At 47.3% G+C, this 19,714-nt stretch overlaps 1 protein-coding gene across 1 annotated transcript in view; it reads left to right on the top strand.

Annotated features, from left to right (window-relative positions):
* Positions 1 to 19,714, top strand: part of Mcm7 (minichromosome maintenance 7) — a 73,580-nt gene that overhangs the window by 20,356 nt on the left and 33,510 nt on the right. The window lies entirely within an intron of this gene.

Below are 19,714 nucleotides of genomic sequence, written 5' to 3'. Positions count from 1 at the left end.
TTTGAAGCTTTTTGAACTTTGAGATGTATTGTGTGTGGGTTCGCATGGTGATTGTCATCTTGAAATTACCTTTGTAAAGCTACAGCTTTACTGCAGTGCTTATCAAACTTAGAAAAACACTCTTTTCAATATTCAGGGCGTCTATCAACCAGGAAAACCGGGAATTCTCAGGGATTTTGAGTAGTCTGGGGCGGAAAACTCAGGGAATTTGTGCTTCTATCAGGGAAAATTAGCGGTAAATTTATTGAAGGGGAACCCAAAGTCACGGTAATGCTGGCCCGAGTAACAGAGGAATCGTAACGAATTGTCTTTGACGCCGCGTCGTCTGCTGGAGGAGTTGCCGGAGTACAGTCAACGAGCGACTTTCTGGACGCCAGATAATTAGGACGGCTTCGCGGCACCAGTATGTACCCCATAGGGTCAGTGTATACCGTATTTACTCGCGTAATGAACCCACCTTTTTTCCAGATAAGTTGACATAAATTTGGGGGGAGGGTTCATTACGCGGGGAAAAAAAATTTAGATATTTTTTAGGTCGAAATTTCATGTCACAATGAAGATAGGAAAATCGCAATCCCAACCTTACCTTTATAGTAAAAACACGTACGCGATGAATGTGAATTAAAAATTCATTTTTATTTTCATGCTGCTGGCTGCTTATGGTCTGTCTCACTCGGGCTCGCTATCTGAATCCACGCTTCCACTCATATCGCTTGCGACTTCGTCGGCGTCGTCGTCTTCCCACAGCGCGTCGTCTTCACTGCCGTCGAGGCTGTTGGAGATGCCAGTCTTTTTGAAGCTGCGGACGACCATCTCGCTGGGAATCACACTCCATGCTTCTAGAATCCATCGACAGAGCATGTCGATGGTGGGCCTTCTAATCTTACCTGCGGGAGTCAGGTCGTGGTTTCCCGCGGCCATCCACTCTGTATAGAGCCGGCGCACGTTGTCCTTAAAGGGCTTATTAATGGAAACATCAAGGGGCTGCAGCACTGATGTCAAGCCACCTGGGATGATAGCGAGGTCCGTGCGTAAATCGCTCATTCGGCAGCGGACATTTTTTTCCAGATGGCCGCGGAAGCTGTCCATAACAAGCAGCGATGGCAGGAGAAGAGCCCCGGGCCGCCGTCCCCAGACTGTTTTCAGCCAGTCGGACACCAGCTCGGCCGACATCCACCCTTTCTCCTGGGCGCGAATGTGGATACCGGCAGGAAGAGTTCCCTTTGGCAGAGTCTTTCTTTTGAAGACGACGAACGGCGGCAGCTTCCTGCCGTCCGCTGTTACAGCTAACATCACGGTGCACCGCTGCTTCTCGGCGCCCGTCGTCTTAACCTGCACACTTTTCGCACCTTTCATATCGACAGTGCTGTTTCTTGGCATGTCAAAGTTTATAGGCGTCTGGTCCGCGTTCCCGATTTGCGACAGCAGGAACTTTTTGTCCTCACGGATCCGAATGACAAAGCGGTGGAAATCACGCACTTTGTCCCCACAGTCTGCCGGCAGCCGCTGGCATAACGTAGTACGCCTTCTGAGGCACAACACGTTCCGGCGCATGAAACGAGTCGTCCAACCACTGCTCGCCTTAAATTCACTCGCGGCAATGCCGTGACTTCTTGCAGTGGCCCGCGCGTGATTCTGTATCAGCTCGTGGGATACGGCACATCCTTCGTTGCGGAGCCTCTTCACATAGCTCAGAACTTCTTCCTCGACGCGAGGAAACTTGCCCTGCTTCGGCCCGCGAAAGGCCCGGCGATCTTTCTTCGTCGCTCTGAGTTCCTCTTGTTGATTCCTCCAGTAGCGCACACGCACGGGGTCTACACTAAAATGCCGTCCAGCCGCGCGATTGCCATGCTCCAAAGCATGCTCCACGACTTTGAGCTTAAAACCGGCCGTGTAGCTAGCGTAACGCCCCATCGCACAACGCGCAGAAAATGCACAGCACGCACGAAATAATGCAAAGGTCGTAGCGAAGCACTTAAACAGCAACAAAATAGGACTGCGCATGCATGGCGCTATAAGCAGAGGTTTGCTTTGCATTTAATAGATGGCACTCGGCAACCTGCATCATCATCATCATCATTGTAAAAAAAAAGAATCTAGAGAAGTTTGACAAATTGGTTCGAGAAATACAAAGAAAATAGCCGAGCGTGGTGGAAACTGCCGTCACCCCATTTCAAAGAGGACGCCCCAGTAAAGCCCTTTGCGCATCCACCAACGAATCATGCAAGGTCAATGAACGATCAACGAAAGCGTGCAGTCGACGCCCGCGTCACCCGCGTTCGCGTCGCCGGTGTTCAGCATCGTTGGCTTCAAATGATGTTTATTTTATCACTGCGCGATCAGACAATTTTATGATCGTCGACAGTCGACAGCGCCGGCCAATTGAGCCGAGATAACGCGAACATGCTGAACACCGACCCTGCGGGCGGGTGCGCGTTATTTACGCGACGTAAAAAAAAAAAAAAAAATTCAATTTTCGACGACAAAAGTGGGGGGTGGGTTCATTACGCGAGTGGGTTCATTACGCGAGTAAATACGGTAAGAACATCTCTCAATGTATAAGAATGTCTGAAATTTCGGACGAAAGAACCCTTCGCCATCCAATTTTCCGGACTTTTTGCCATGAACGCAGGACCGAAACGGCATTAATAAAAGCCACAACCGCCGCCATTTTGATAGCCTCGCTGCCTCGAATCGGCACACTCACATGCAGATCCGCTGGCAGCCGTAGCCACCACCGCGGCAATGCTGGGCCTAGCTTAAGGGGGGACGCGGGGATCAACTTTGGAAAAACGACCCAAAAATCACTTTTTAAAAAGTTGCAGTTTTCGAATCTTTGACCCCTTTTCTATAAGTTTTCCAAGTATTTCTGCTGAAAATGACTGCTAAGTACCATAAATAAATATATACATAAGGCAATACAGTGAAAATTTCGTGAAAATCGGTGGAAAAGTCGTGGTTTTCGAGTGTCCCTAGCTCCCGAACGGCAGCACGCGGCGCGGCCATGCTGGTACCGTTGAAGAGCGCGCCTCTGTACGCCGCCGCTTCATCACTTTATTCGGATTTGAGTTTTGTATTTCATTTCGTGGTTTTGAGCATGACTGGGCGGACGTGGATGACGAAATATGCGACCAAGCACTGCTTCGGCAGCCGCAAGGGCAAGCCGCCGAACATACGAAGGATAAGTAGCACTAGCAGAGATGCGTCCGCGCGCGAGCTTGCAAGAGAGACTGTCGACGCATTGCCGGGCAGTTCACAGGCTGTTGCAGCTTTGAGTTCCAGTGGTGATGATACTGAACTAATAATGGCCTGCTTCCGGGCCTGCAACGTCCCGTAAATGCTCTGCAACGTACCCCGATTGTGCCACCGCCGTCACCGAGATGAACGACGAAAGTGCGGTCCTAGCGCATGCGTCTGCCGGCCGTGAAGACGAACTATGCATCAGCAATGGTCGTACCATACAGTCGCATCTTGAGTCACAATTCATCTTATCAGAGGTGTTGAATATGACCGCCACCACTGTCCGCGCGTCACTTGGTTCTGTGCGGGCAACCGAACGGAAGATAGGGTTTACAGTCGCCGACTGTTTATTCGGACCTCACGGGGACTGCGAAAATGTCCGAATAAACAGGTGTCTGAAAAAGCAGATTAAGAAAAAAAAAATGAAATCCTTTATTTCCACGCACTTATTCGGGCTCGGCAGTAGGCTTGGAAGAAATCGTGAATGCGCCGTTGCACGCTGTTCCCTTTACGCGCAATCAGATAAGCCTGAATCTCGGAGAGGGTCGTACGGTCACTATTGGCGGCTGAAAGCACAGTCACTGCTTGTACACGCTCCGCATGCGACGGCAGCATAGCACATGGTGCGTCATCTTCCGACTCAGAGTCATCGTCCGGCGGTGCAGCAGAAACCTGACGAATGATCTTGCCATCGTCGAGTTCTGCGCATGTCAATACAGCAGTGTCAGCACTTATGAAACTGTCAAATGAGACGGTGTCCGGAATCGCAATGCCACCACTGCGCAGGTCTCGGCAGAACATTTTCCGCGTCAGTAGGGAACACATCGGAAGGCGACTAATCTTAGGCCTCCCAGCACCCGCTTGCCGGCATTCCCCAGCGCAGTCTGCGCGGGCACTGTTGCCGCCCTAGACCCTTGACGCTATGTTTACGTATGCCGCGTTGGATCACCGAAACCTCGACACAGCACACAAAGCAAACACCACCGTGCCGACACCAGTCGCACAAACGAAAAACGCGGCCTGCTCGCAGCATCTTGCGCGAAGAAACAAATCAGCTGCTGGATTATCTTGACATGGCTTACTAAGCTGAAACCGAAACTGCTGCAGAGCCGCTCTATCTAACCAGGCAGAAACGATGATGATGAGCGGGGATTTCCAGTAGCGCCACTTCGTGGGGCAGCAAGGAAGCTCCGTTCAAAACAAAAATGGCGTTCAGCAAGTCGAACCATGCACCGGTCAGAGTCGGTGCATGGTGCTCTCGACCGAGTTGGCTAAAGGAGTGTCCGAAAAATCAGACGAGAGGTTGCAAGGTGTCCGAACTTTCGGCAGTTGTTATACATTATGGTCTATGGGGAGAATGGCGGTGCTGCGAAGCTGACCGAATAATCGGGCATGTCCGAATTTTTGGAGTCCGGAAAATCGGTCAGCGACTGTACAGCTGCAGGAGCATGCTCGGTGGCGACGGACTCAAGCGAGTCGAGTAGCTGAGAAAGATGCCTTGCGCAAGAAGAGGGCACAAAAAGCACATGAAAGCAAGCATAAAAGATCCAAGAAACCAAGAGATTAACCTGACACCTGCACCTACAAGGCCGGTGGTTTCTAGTCGAATAAACATGGCCCAAAGCTTCGAACACATTTTTCTCAAATTTTTTTTTCTACCACCAAGGTCAACTTGCAAAGCCAATATCTCAGCCATCGTTATGAATATTTTTACATAGTTTGTTTTGTTACACTCATTGTGCACCATTGCACACAGTGACATGTTTTGTTTTCACAGTCGAGATTTTCATGCAACTGAAGTAGCTGCCAAAGAATGAAAATTCTGTTAGGCTAAACAAATTACAGGAGTGTCACTGTGTGGAGGATACATAAGGAGTGCTATCTATGTTTGCTTGAACTCCTAGCATCAATATACAGGTGTGCAGGCATTTTGCAAAAATGAAAGCAGAAAAAATTTGTAAACAATAAAGTACTTCAGATATTGCAGCCATATTTTCACAGTTTTGTTTATGTGATATTATTAACGCCTGTGAAAATTTCATCAACATCGGCTGGTAAATAAAAATGTTAGCTTTGATCCCCATGTCCCCCCTTAAGCTTCTTGCCGTTCTGTACCGTGTTTTTCATTGAGAGAATTCGCCGCTGCCAACAATGGCACCGACACTGCCTTTGTGGTCATCGTGATTGGCTTCGAAGTTTGGAAAGCACGGCGCGTTGCATAATGCTGGTTCCCGAAATTCAGCATCACCTCGTTGTAGCAATGTTACGCTGTGAAACGTAAGTGTGGGAAGGGGCAACTGTCACGGGACACAGTATGTATTCCTTAATTATCAGGGTGTCTACCAACCGGGAAAACCGGGAATTCTTAGGGATTTTGAGTGGTCTGAAAAAACTCAGGGAATTTGTGCGTCTATCAGGGAAAATTAGCTGTTGTTTTATTGAAAGGGTCGAAATTCGAGGTAATGCTGGCTGGAGTAACAGACATGAGTCGAAATGAATCGTCTTTGACGCCCTGTCGTCGGCTGGAGGAGTTGCGAGTGTACAGTCAATGACCGACTTTCCGTATTCCCGGAAATTTGGTCGGCTTCGTGGCACCACCACGTACCCCATAGAGTCAGTGTATTTCGGATGCAAGAACTCTTTGCCGTCCGATTCCCCGAACGTGTTGCCGTCACCACAAGTCCGAAACGGCATTAATCAAAGCCACCGTCACTGCCGTTTTGATTACCTTGCCGCCTCGAACGCAGATCCGCTGGCAGCCGTAGCCACCACTGTGGCAGCGCTAGGCCTAGCTGCTTGGACGTTCGCTGTGAAGCTTCTTGCCGTTGGGTGCCGTGTTTTTTATTGAAAGAATTCCCTACTGTAAGCAATGGCATGGACTCTGCCTTTGTGGTCAGCGTGATTGGCTTAGAAGCTTGGAAAGCATGGTGTGTTGCATAATGCCGGTTCCCGAAAGTCAGCTTCGCTTCCATACAGAAATGTTCCTTGGTGAAGGATACACAAAAGTATTACAGTGAAGCATTACAAGCGTGGGAAGGGCTATTGCCACGGGACACTGTATGTATTCCTCAATTATACACGCGTGCACCCGGTATTTCCTGTAACAGTATGAGCACCAATATGCCTAATACGTGTACCGGCAGGCCTTCAGAGCGTTTTTGAATGGGCCTGTGGCGGTTTGAGCCCTTAAGGGCAGTAAATGAAATGCATTAATCTTTTCCAACTGGCCGATTTTTCGGATGTTTTCGTGGCGCATAGGGAGTTATGAAAATCGGACTTGGACTGTGCAACTGACCTAGAAGATGCTTCAAATGGTCCGTGGGGCGAACGAGTGGCGGAACGAGGACAAGATCAGAAAGGACCTACGCATTGAGGAATGAACGGGAAAGGAAGCGTGCTGCCGCCATTTTGAAGGAGCTTGAGCTTAAAAAACAAAGTGTTGGCTGATGCCGAGATGCAGGTGTCCCTCATCCCAACCAAAATAAGCTCTTCAAAGCAGTGAAACACAACACTGAGGCGTCGTGTACGGGTTGAGAGTATGGCAGGACAGATATGGCAGATATTTGCTGTGCATTTTACTAACCCCTCCCTTCTACAGTGAACTCTCACTTGAGTGAACTTCAAGGGACCGAAGGAAATAGTTCACTTAACTGAAAGTTCACTAAACGGAATATTCACTACACCAACATAAGACATGGCATAAAGAGTCAAAAGTTTTTAAGTACAATTCATGGAGCAAAAGACATGGCATCCATAGTGTTAGAAATGTGTGAAATGGAATTTGTACATATCAATGAAAAATTTAAGTGAAACATTTTTGCATAAAATCTATAAGAAAACTTCCGGGGATTTTTAAAAAGTTCGTTATTATGAAATATTCGATAAACTGACGTTCGTACAACTGAGAGTTTACTGTATTCTCTTTTTGAATAACATAAACACTACTCCTTAGTATTCAAATTAGATTAAGTGCTTATTTTTTCATGTGCTTACTAGAGTGTGACAGCATCAGGCAATATGGTTTCAGCCAGTGTTGATATAAAACATAGTTCTGTATCACTCAGGGAATTTTGCAATGGCACTCAGGGAAAGCCTGGAAAACTCAAGGAATTTGGAAATGTCAGCTTGGTAGACGCCCTGATTATACACGTGTGCACCCACCGTCTTCTGTCACACTACGAGCACTGATATGCCTAATAAGTGTACTGGCAGGCCTTCAAAAGTTTTTTGGGCGTGCCTGTGGTAACTTGAGCCCTTAAGGGTTGTAAAATACATGCATTAAATTTTTCAGACGCTTTCGCGGCGCCTAGGGAGTCTGAAAAATCGTACGCTGACTGTACAACTGTCCAAGAGGATGCTTCAAATAGTCCACGTGGAGAACGTGCAGTCGAAGGAGAACAAGAAGACAAAGGACCTAGGCATTCAGAAATGAACGGGAAAGGAAGCATGCCGCTGCTTTTTTGGAGGAGCTTGCACTCTAAAAGCAAAGCATTGGCTAACACCGATATGCAGGTGTTTCTAATCCAAGCAATAAAAACTCTTTAGAACAGTGGAATGCAACACTGAGGTCGTGTGCGCAGGCTGAGAGTATGCCAGGACAGTTGAGGTTGACTTACCAGCTGTTGTGAGAGAATCTCACTTGTGATAAAGTTCGGGCGTCATACCAATTAGCTTGCTATCAGTTGATAGTAGTAGCTCATATTCGAAAATATTCTGTATGCATCTCTTTATTCGTACTTGAGAATGTTCGACTCAATTTGCAATAGGTTTTACTATTTCTGTCGAAGAGATTTTGTTCGCTGTGCATTTTACAATTCCCTCCCTTCTGTTTTCTTTTTGAATAAAATAGACACTACCCCTTACTGTTCAAACTGGATTAAGTTGTTTATTATTTTTTAACATGCTTACAGAGAGTGACACTATTGGGCGACATGATGTAGGGAGCCCACCTTGACATAAAACAAAGTTCTGTGTCACTCAGGAAATATTGCAAAGGCACTCGGAGAAAACTTGGGAAACTCAGGGAATTTGGAAATGTCAACTTGGTAGACACCCTGACTACAAAACTTTACGGCAGATGGATTATGATAAGGCCAATCTGTGCGAACAGGTGAAAGTACTGTGCACCATGTGACTTGATCATCGTTTTGTGCGTAGCCGGCACTGACGGTAAAACGCAGGCGCCGTCCATGCTGTTTCATTGTGAGGTTCGGCATTAGTTGCCGCTGGTCAAATTATGAAATCTAAAAGTTCACAGGAAGCTCGCATGACCCCATACCCGCCCTCGTTCATCCATTGTCCCTGTAGATGCATGCAATCAGCCATGATGCTTTCGTATCCGCCTTGTAAATCCAAAGCTATAGTCTTGCAAGGTGTTGCTTGAAGTTACAAAAAGATATTGATGTGCGGAAATGAATGGCGTCTGTAACGAGAGGGTGCCGTACACGTATCATCATCATCATCATCATCAGCCTAGTTACGCCCACTGCAGGGCAAAGGCCTCTCCCATACTTCTCCAACTACCCCGGTCATGTACTAATTGTGGCCATGTTGTCCCTGCAAACGTCTTAATTTCATCCGCCCACCTAACTTTCTGCCGCCCCCTGCTACGCTTCCCTTCCCTTGGAATCCAGTCCGTAACCCTTAATGACCATCGGTTATCTTCCCTCCTAATTACATGTCCTGCCCATGCCCATTCTTTTTCTTGATTTCAACTAAGATGTCGTTTACCCGCGTTTGTTGCCTCACCCAATCTGCTCTTTTCTTATCCCTTAACGTTACACCCATCATTCTTCTTTCCATAGCTCGTTGCGTCGTCCTCAATTTCAGCAGAACCCTTTTCGTAAGCCTCCAGGTTTCTGCCCCATATGTGAGTACTGGTAACACACAGCTGTTATACACTTTCCTTTTGAGGGATAGTGGCAACCTGCTGTTCATGATTTGAGAATGCCTGCCAAACGCACCCCAGCCCATTCTTATTCTTCTGGTTATTTCAGTCTCATGATCCGGATCCGTGGTCACTACCTGCCCTAAGTAGATGTATTCCCTTACCACTTCCAGTGCTTCGCTACCTATCGTAAACTGCTGTTCTCTTCCAAGACTGTTAAACAATACTTTAGTTTTCTGCAGATTAATTTTCAGACCCACCCTTCTGCTTTGCCTCTCCAGGTCAGTGAGCATGCATTGCAATTGGTCTCCTGAGTTACTAAGCAAGGCAATATCATCAGCGAATCACAAGTTGCTAAGGTATTCTCCATCAACTTTTATCCCCAATTCTTCCCACTCCAGGCTTCTGAATACCTCCTGTAAACATGCTGTGAATAGCATTGGAGATATCGTATCTCCCTGTCTGACGCCTTTCTTTATAGGGATTTTGTTGCTTTGTGGAGGACTACGGTGGCTGTGGAGCCGCTATAGATATCTTCCAGTATTTTTAAATATGGCTCATCTACACCCTGATTCCGTAATGCCTCCATGACTGCTGAGGTTTCGACTGAATCAAACGCTTTCTCGTAATCAATGAAAGCTATATATAAGGGTTGGTTATATTCTGCACATTTCTCTATCACTTGATTGACAGTGTGAATATGGTCTATTGTTGAGTAGCCTTTACGGAATCCTGCCTGGTCCTTTGGTTGACAGAAGTCTAAGGTGTTCCTGATTCTATTTGCGATTACCTTAGTAAATACTTTGTAGGCAACGGACAGTAAGCTGATCGGTCTATAATTTTTCAAGTCTTTGGTGTCCCCTTTCTTATGGATTAGGATTATGTTAGCGTTCTTCCAAGATTCCGGTACGCTCGAGGTTATGAGGCATTGCGTATACAGGGTGGCCAGTTTCTCTAGAACAATCTGACCACCATCCTTCAACAAATCTACTGTTACCTGATCCTCCCCAGCTGCCTTCCCCCTTTGCATAGCTCCTAAGGCTTTCTTTACTTCTTCTGGCGTTACCTGTGGGATTTCGAATTCCTCTAGGCTATTCTCTCTTCCACTATCGTCGTGGGTGCCACTGGTACTGTATAAATCTCTATAGAACTCCTCAGCCACTTGAACTATCTCATCCATATTAGTAACGATATTGCCGGCTTTGTCTCTTAACGCACACATCTGATTCTTGCCTATTCCTAGTTTCTTCTTCACTGTTTTTAGGCTTCCTCCGTTCCTGAGAGCCTGTTCAATTCTATCCATATTATAGTTTCTGATGTCCGCTGTCTTACGCTTGTTGATTAGCTTAGAAAGTTCTGCCAGTTCTATTCTAGCTGTAGGGTTAGAGGCTTTCATACATTGGCGTTTCTTGATCAGATCTTTCGTCTCCTGCGATAGCTTACTATTTTCCTGTATAACGGCGTTACCACCGACTTCTATTGCGCACTCCTTAATGATGCCCATGAGATTGTCGCTCATTGCTGCAACACTAAGGTCCTCTTCTTGAGTTAAAGCCGAGTACCTGTTCTGTAGCTTGATCCGGAATTCCTCTAGTTTCCCTCTTACCTCTAACTCATTGATTGGCTTCTTGTGTACCAGTTTCTTCCGTTCCCTCCTCAAGTCTAGGCTAATTCGAGTTCTTACCATCCTATGGTCACTGCAGCGTACCTTGCCGAGCACGTCTACATCTTGTATGATGCCAGGGTTCGCGCAGAGTGTGAAGTCGATTTCATTTCTAGTCTCACCATTCGGGCTCCTCCACGTCCACTTTCGACTAACCCGCTTGCGGAAAAAGGTGTTCATTATCCGCATATTATTCTGTTCTGCAAACTCTACTAATAATTCTCCTCTGCTATTCCTAGAGCCTATTCCATATTCCCCCACTGACTTGTCTCCAGCCTGCTTCTTGCCTACCCTGGCATTGAAGTCGCCCATCAGTATAGTGTATTTTGTTTTGACTTTACCCATCGCCGATTCCACGTCTTCGTAAAAGCTTTCGACTTCCTGGTCATCATGACTGCATGTAGGGGCATAGACTTGTACCACCTTCAATTTGTACCTCTTATTAAGTTTCACAACAAGACCTGCCACCCTCTCGTTAATGCTATAGAATTCCTGTATGTTACCAGCTATTTCCTTATTAATCAGGAATCCGACTCCTAGTTCTCGTCTCTCCGCTAAGCCCCGGTAACACAGTACATGCCCGCTTTTTAGCACTGTATATGCTTCTTTTGTCCTCCTAACCTCACTGAGCCCTATTATATCCCATTTACTACCCTCTAATTCCTCCAATAACACTGCTAGACTCGCCTCACTAGATAGCGTTCTAACGTTAAACGTTGCCAGGTTCAGATTCCAATGGCGGCCTGCACGTACACGTATAGTGCGTCTCAAAGGTGGCCACTGGGAACAACTTTGTTGCTATCCTATGCATTTGCTTTCATTTGCGAGGTGGTTTGGCGGCTTTCCGAGTGTCGCATGGCTTCTGTGAATACGTCCGTGCTGATTTGGCACCAAATCCTAACTCTAGTCGGTGACGCCCGATGAAGCAGTGCTGATTAAGCCTGATGGCCTAGGCAGTGTGGCCGTTGTGATAATGAGCCGCAAGCTTCCATGAAATGCTTGCTGCTAATATGTCTGTACGGGTGGTTCATCAGTGATTGGTCCCAAGATCATGCGTGTGGGTTTGAGTGATGGCTGTTGAAGCAGCCTGAAGTATGTTGCCACATATTCAACACGATCCGCGTGCTTATTGGTGGCTAATTGGGCCGATCTTTACGCATGCTTTCGTATTTAAAGGGGCCCTGAACCACTTTTTTTAGAAGTTGAGAAATGCATTTGAAGTTCAATTAGACTATTTCAGAAATACTTTGTTGCAAAAAGTTCTTCAATGCATTTCAGCAGAAGTGGAGTTAGGGGCAATCAAACATAGTGTTCGTGGTGTTTCCGTTCCTTCTTCATTGAATTGCACTGCGAAGGCTACAATGGAGCTGGGTGTGCCCACAACCCTCTGCCTACTGAACATCGCTGTGGCGCCCAGTTCAAATTTGATTTTGAATGTTCACTTAGACGGCACCATTTTTGTTTTTCGTGCCTCTGATGCCCCAATCGTGCCAAACATAGCTGTCCTCAGCGAACTGTAGTGCTCTCAGCCATTGGACTTATTGCGATGGTCGCGGTATCAACGCTATTGTCACATGTATTTCTTTATCTTCTTTGGGTGATGGCTGAAGCTCTTTTTAACTACCGTATTTACTCGCATAATGATCGATCGCACTTTTTTGACAAAAATTGACACAAATTCAGGAGTGCGATCATTACACAAATATAAATTTCCCGCAAAAAAAATTTTTTTTCATCCCACGTTTGCTGCGGGATGACAACAGGTCAACAAATATGCGGTTGCTGCTGTATGTAGTGTGGGGCACCAAAACAAAAATGGCGGCCGGCGGAGCAAGCCGAACGCGCCGAACGCGATTTTTTTTTCGTCTCGTGAGTACATTACGTGCATTGAAACAGTTTCTTCAGTATCAGTAATAAATAATATCGTTAATATCAGCAAGTTTGTGGCAATAATGTAGCCAAGTCCACTTTGAGGGGACAGAAACAGATGGGCACGCTTAGCTGCCAGTGACAGAAACACATGGCGGGCATGCTGCGGAAACTGCGGCATTTGTCTTCACTACTGTCCTAATACGGCACGTTTCTGCTAAGGGTGGGCGAATATCTTAGCTGTGTTACAAGCGTCGGCGTATGAATAGGGTACACTTCCAACATATCAGTGTAAATGTGGCTGCTATCATTGTCGCTTGCGGTTTGTTGCGTGCGCACGAGTGCAGACGAGAATCGAAAGGCACCTTTTTTGTTGTTGACCACAACCATTATAAAGCCTACACATAATAAAGGCAAGTTTGGTTGCAGCTTTTTGTCATGGAAGTACAGAAAGTGATGAAAAGAGTGAAATGGTGCATCTGCTTAAGAATGTTTGGTGTGTGCAGACCGCTTGGTTTGTCTTGAGTCGTTCGCCTAGCATTCGACAGATGGTAAGCGTTATCATTATTAGCTAGACTTGGTGGCACACGATATATCGCTGCGGTAAGTTCGGGGTGCGATCATTACACTGGAAATAAAAAAATCGAATTTTGACGACAAAATTTATGGGTGCAATCATTACGCGAGTGCGATCATTATGTGAGTAAATACGGTATGTCAGCAATCGAGGCCACCTGGGGCTGTGACCTTGGGTACCGTACGACTGCTCTTATCGTCTCGCGCAGGTCACCGGCCTGTAGCGCTTGAGCTTCGGTGGAGTTTGTTGTCAGTGGAGGGTGGTTATATTGCCTGGTGGGCATTTCAAACGTCTTCTCGATCGCTGTGGCCTTCGAAACGAAATCAGCGACAGTCTTAAGCAGGTTGTGTATTAATTCAGCAAAAAGTTGTTCTTCCACACCCCGCATCAAGAACCAAACTTCCTTTTCTTCTGACATGTCGGGGTCGGCGTGGCAGAAGAGGCGAGTCATTTCCTCAGCGAAGATTGCGATGTTCTCGTTTGGCAGCTGCATGTGGGTTTCTAGTAGAGCTTGGGCTCACCCTTGTGCACGACACTCATAAAGGTTCGCAGCAAGCCACTACCGAACAGGTCCCATGTTGTCAGGTTTGACTCCCGGTTTTCAAACCACATTCTGGTGGCAATCTTGTCATCGGAGTGCCAGTTGTTGAAACTCGCAGTTTGTTCGTAGGTCTCCAGCCAGGTTTCTGGGTCTTCAGCTGATGATCCACAAAATGTTGGTGGCTCCCTGAGCCTTGGCAGCACGATTGGGGATCCAGAAGAGGGTTCAAGCGCCGAAAAAAACACAACACACAGTAAGCGAGACGGAACAGGCGCAACTTCCAACTGTTTATTCACCGCGTATGCGAATGAATATAAGGACAAATAAAGATGGATAGCAAGAACCACACATGCGCACGAGGTTTTTACAAAAAGCGGATAAAGATAGGTGAGGTACACACGTATCTCATGCCCGTGTATCTAAAGAAGTAGTTTCATTCTTATAAATGGAGATAGATGGGGTGCTAACACAATCGCTACAGTTTCTTTCAATATAGAAGGCCTCCAAAAGTTCACAGGCTGTCTGGTCCTTACTTCTGTTTAAAACCTTTGCTTCTTTCAGCCTTGCCACACACTTAACCCTTTGAAGGCTTTCGCCGTACATGTACGGCGGCGGTTTTCTGTCCTGCAAGGTCTTTGCCGTACGGGTACGGTTCCGACCCTCCGTTTGAAATTTCGCGCCATAATGACGATGCGGGCTCACCGAGAGGTGCTGCTACCTCTTAGCACTTACAAGAAGCGTTTGAAATTTGCGCTATCTTCTTGGAGAGATAAACAGAACTGATTGCTAGCTTCAGCGCGTCGCTCAGACTGCGGCAACGCCCCTTTGGCGGTTTCGGTTTTGCCATGTGATCGCAACGGAGGCATGCGAAACGTCATTTTCTTTGTCGGCACTCTCTTGCAGGGCGGTGGAAGTTGATTTCTATCTTTATTGGCGCTGCTCTTAGCTTGTTTATCAGCGACGTTCGTGATCGCGAGGTAGTCTCGCTCTCAGTGGCAACGCGGTTTCGGTTCCGCCGCGTGATCGCAACGGAGGCGCGCGAAACGTGGTTTTTCTCTTTGTCGGCACGCTCTCGCAGGGGCGGCGGAAGTTGATTTCTATCTTGATTGGCACTTCTCTTAGCTTGTTTATCACCACCGCTCACGAGGTATTCTCCCTCTCCGCGGCAAGGCGCTTACGCGAGAGGGTGTGTCAAACCTCTGCCCAAGGCAGCCGCACGCAGAGATGTCATGTGTGCGCCGACACAACTCCTCGCTCCAAGAGAACAGACACGCATTTTAGGTGTGCGGACTGCGATAAGGCGCTGTGCGTAGATCCGTGTTTCAAGGAGTACCACGTTCGGAAGTACTATTGACCATTTTGCAGTTATGAGTGATGCCGACACCAAAATACTGTTCCTAATTATTTTTTAGTATTTATTCCCGACTTTATACATTTTGTACATTCAAGATCCGCAATAAAGTAATTTGACCACCTGGGAAAGTTTTTTTCAAAATAATTCGACCCTCAAAGGGTTAATCTTCCTTTCTTCTCCGCAGGCTTTACAATGATGCGGCAGATGAGAACCAGTGCCATGTTTTAAATCCCGATTATGTTCCGCTAATCGGTCGTTAATACAACGGCCGGTTTGTCCGATGTACTTCTTTCCGCATGTGAGAGGTATCTGATATACGACTCCCACGGCACATTTAACAAGCGGAGCTGCATGTCTCTTTTTACAGTCAGTTTTGTTTACCTTGTTGGGATCAGTTTTTACGCACAGGCCAGCCAGTTTCTTTGGGGCGGAAAAAACCACAGGAACCTTATATTTTGTCGCTACATGCTTCAAATCGTGCGCTACCTTATGGGTGTACGGGATGACAACCGGTGTACTTTTGCTTTTGGGGACGTCATCTGGGTCGCCCTTCTTTGTACTTTCTTTTTTCAATTTTCGCAGCAAGGCTTCAGCTACTCTGGTTAAGATCGAGGTTGGAAAGCCTGCTTTTTCCAACTTCCGAATCTGGGTGTTAAAGCTTTCCTCTGCCTTATGGCAACAAGATTTCTTCAGCGACGCCTCCAGGCACATCTGAGCAATGGCGCGCTTTACTGTCTTTGAATGGGAGGAATCATAGGGCATTAGTTCTTTTTGTGCGCGAGGGCGATACATCCAGCAAAAGCTTTGGTCATTAAGGGTGATGTCAATATCTAAAAACTGCAATCTGTTGCCTTGGGCAAGCTCATGAGTGAAGTCCAAACCTTTTCCAAGTAGCTTAAAACCAGATAAGACTTCTTCCACTATTTGTGGGTAAGATGAGGAAACCTGTTTCTTGAAAATAATTAAAAAATTGTCAACATATCTAAAAGTTTTCAGCACTTTGGCTTCGTCGAAAGTATCCGCCAGTGCCCTGTCCATCTGCGCGAGAAAGATGTTAGCACTGGAGCGACGCAGGAACCAATGCAGATTCCTTTTTTTCTGGACAAACAGCTGGTCTTCAAATAATACCACCGTGCAAGACAAGTAGTACTCTAACAATGCCAAGAAATTCGCAACAGAAAGACCGGCAGAGTTCTGGAAGGAAATCGGTCCATTCTTTTCAATGCACGACTGTACAGCGGCTAACAACTCAGTTTGTGGGATAGAATAGAACAGATCAACAACGTCAATGGAAAACATATAACCTGAAGACTTATTGTCATTCAAAAATTTAACATCAAGAGAGTTTCTGGAAGAAAATGGGTCTTCGACATCTAACCCATGAAGTTGCCTTAGCAGGAAACCACTAACATGGCTCTGCCAAGCTCCTCTTTCACTCACGATACATCTGAACGGTATTCCTTCCTTATGTGTTTTCGCCGTGAAAAACACGTGTACAGTCGAACCCGACTATATCGAACAATTTTTGGACATGGTATTGTTACAATAAGTATATATAGCAAAAATTACGCTTACATCGAACAAGAAAAGCAGCGACTCCCGATATATCGAACGTCAAGCGGCAGAAAGTGCCCCCGGAAGTTGGCTTTCCCCCCCGGTGGCGGGAAAACCCGGTGGCGCGGCTCCATCCAACCGCTCTCCCTACCGTGACCGCCCTGCCTCGGACGAGCCGTCGACACCCCCCTGTAAAAAATGATCCTGGCCCGCCTGCAGCGCTTGCTCAGACAGCCAATCATATGCTCTTGTGCCCTCGTTGTGCAGGATGGCGGAAGTGCGAGTTGTCTCGCTGCTTTTCTGGTTCATTGTGTGTGCGCCTTGTAGGCCGTCTCCCGCAGTGTTGCCGTGATGAAGCGGCGAAATTCGCCTTTTGTCGTGAATCTCGAAATCATGAATAGGATCGAACGCGATGAGAAGTCAGATGTCCCCGCAGCGTACAAGATTCCGAGGAGCACTCTCAGCACGATCTTGAAGGGGGAGATTACGGCTAAAGCGGCCAAACTCGCGACCCGGTGCCCGTGGCGCCCGACGCGTACGCAGGGCCGTGTGCGAGTGGTTCATACGAAATTGCTTCAGCCGTGCCGACTTTCGCGTGCTCGGTGATGACTAAATCCTGATGAATGCGAAGAAGCCGTTGGCGATGTTCCCGAAGTTTGGAGCGAGCTGTCAGAATTTCCGGAAGCTGTTGACGAATCAACGGTGGACGAGTTTGTGAGCGCAAATGATGGTGTCGCGACCACAGGAGAGCCCGAAAACGAAGACTACATTGCCGACATCGTACCGAGCACAACTGAAAGTGGGCACAATGAGGAAAGCAACGCCGGTCCTTGGCCCACATCCTCCGAAGTGATTGGTGCGCTCGCGCTAGTCGGTGCTTCTGCGCGAATGCGGAAGGTTGCGGCCTCAGCTGCTCCGACGCTGACCATGTGGAAAAGTGCGTGCGTCGCAGGCAGCGAAATTGCCCAAGCAGAAGAAAATGCAGGACTACTTCGTGCGAAACTGAGCTAGTTTCACCAATAAAATGATTTTATAAATGGTACGTGCTTTTATTACATCCAATTATTTAGCAGGCTTATATCGAATTATGCTCTATATCGAACTGATAGGCGTTTTCTTGCGAGTTTGATATAGCTGGGTTTGACTGTAAGCTATTTCCTTTACAAAGCCGAATACCTTTAGCAATTCTGTCCAAGCCAATACTTTCACACAGAGAAACCGCATTAGATTTCAGCTTTCCCAGATTAACCACAGTCTTCCGTAAATTCCTGTGCACAGCTTCATGAGCCTTCTCGTTGAACATACCAGACGGAATGATGACGAATCCGCCTTGCTTGTCCGCTTGAGTGAGTCGCAGCTTCTGGTCAGCGAAGAACTTGACGACTCTTTTGGTGGTCGACTCACATCTAGCTCCGTTGATGGGCGCGGTCCTGTTGAGGCTGTCCATGCCGTCTAGCACGCACCTTTCCTGGTCTTCTGGGTCAGCTTTACTGGCAATCCTCCGATTCAAGGAAAGTAGCTCATGCCCTGGAATCCTAGGCTCGATGCTGTACTTCGGGCCCTTCCTAAGGACAGCAACTACATCATCCCGGATACTAGTACCCCCCAGAACACTGAGCGCCATGCTGCTGTCTTGGTTTCTTCTTTCGACACATTCTGATAATACCGGCAATGTCTTTTTCCACAGGAATTCACTAGTTTGAGCAGCGAGCCGCCTTAAGGACTGAAGTTTCTATATTGAAAGAAAACTGTAGCGATTGTGTTAGCGCCCCATCTATCTCAATTTATAAGAATGAAACTGCTTTTTTAGATACACGGGCATGAGATACGTGTGTACGTCACCTATCTTTATCTGCTTTTTGTAAAAACCTTGTGCGCATGTGTGGTTCTTGCTACCCATCTTTATTTGTCCTTATATTCATTCGCATACGCGGTGAATAAACAGTTGGAAGTTGCGCCCGTCCCGTCATGCTTGCTGTGTGTTGTGTTTTTTTCGGCGCTTTAACCCTCTTCTGGAAACATGCACCAACTAGCCCCCCAACAAGTATTACACAATTGGGGATGCTGGGGCTGCCATCGGGGTTGTAGACTTGGCCACAATCTTCTTCGTTGTCTCAGGTAGAAGTCCAAGCTCTGTGGGCAGGTGTTTTAGCCTGCTCAATGGTCCGGGACGACGGTCTGGGACTACGGCCGATCGATCCTCCTTGCCGACCATTTCAACAGATCGGGATGGATTTTTTGGGGCCCTTTCCGACGTCAACATCTGGAAATAAGTGTATCATCGTGGCGACGGACTACATCACCCGCTTCGCTGAAACGAAAGGTCTGCCAAAAGGTAGCGCAGCTGAAGTGGTGAAATCCTTCGTTGAGAACATCCTGCTGCAACATGGTGCCCCAGAAGTCCTCATCACCGACACAGGAATGGCATTTACAGCAGAGCTCACCCAATCCTTTTGGCAGTATAGTCAGACAAGCCAGGGGAAGACAACTGCTTACCACCTACAGACGAATGGGCTTACGGGGAGCGCCTGAACAAAACCCTCGCCAACATGCTAGCAATGTACATTGATGTCGAGCACAAGATGTGGGATACAGTCCTGCCATATGTAACCTTCGCTTATAACACGGCAGTGCAAGAAACAACTCAAGTGACGCTGTTCAAGCTAATTTACGGAAGGAACCCGACGACGACTCTCGGCGCCATGTTGCCGCAAGTCACCGACAAACAGAATCTCGACGTCGCCGCCTTTCTCTGGCACGCAGAAGAAGACACAGCTTGTCCGCCGGCACTACAATATTCGACGATAATACGTGGAATACAAGCGTGGCGACCATGTTAGGCTCTGGACCCCGATACACCAATGAGGACTTAGAAGCTATCATGCTGCTAATTCGGCCTTTACAAGATCATCCAATGCATTGGCGCACTCGACTATGAGGTCGCGCCAGACGGCATTTCGCTATCACTGTGGCGCCGCTCATGACCTGAACTAGTCCATGTTGTGGCACTTAAAGGAGTACTGATACAA

Source organism: Dermacentor variabilis, chromosome 2 (assembly GCF_050947875.1).
Source record: "Dermacentor variabilis isolate Ectoservices chromosome 2, ASM5094787v1, whole genome shotgun sequence".
Lineage (NCBI taxonomy): Eukaryota > Metazoa > Arthropoda > Arachnida > Ixodida > Ixodidae > Dermacentor > Dermacentor variabilis.
This window is presented reverse-complemented; position numbering and strand designations above follow the sequence as displayed.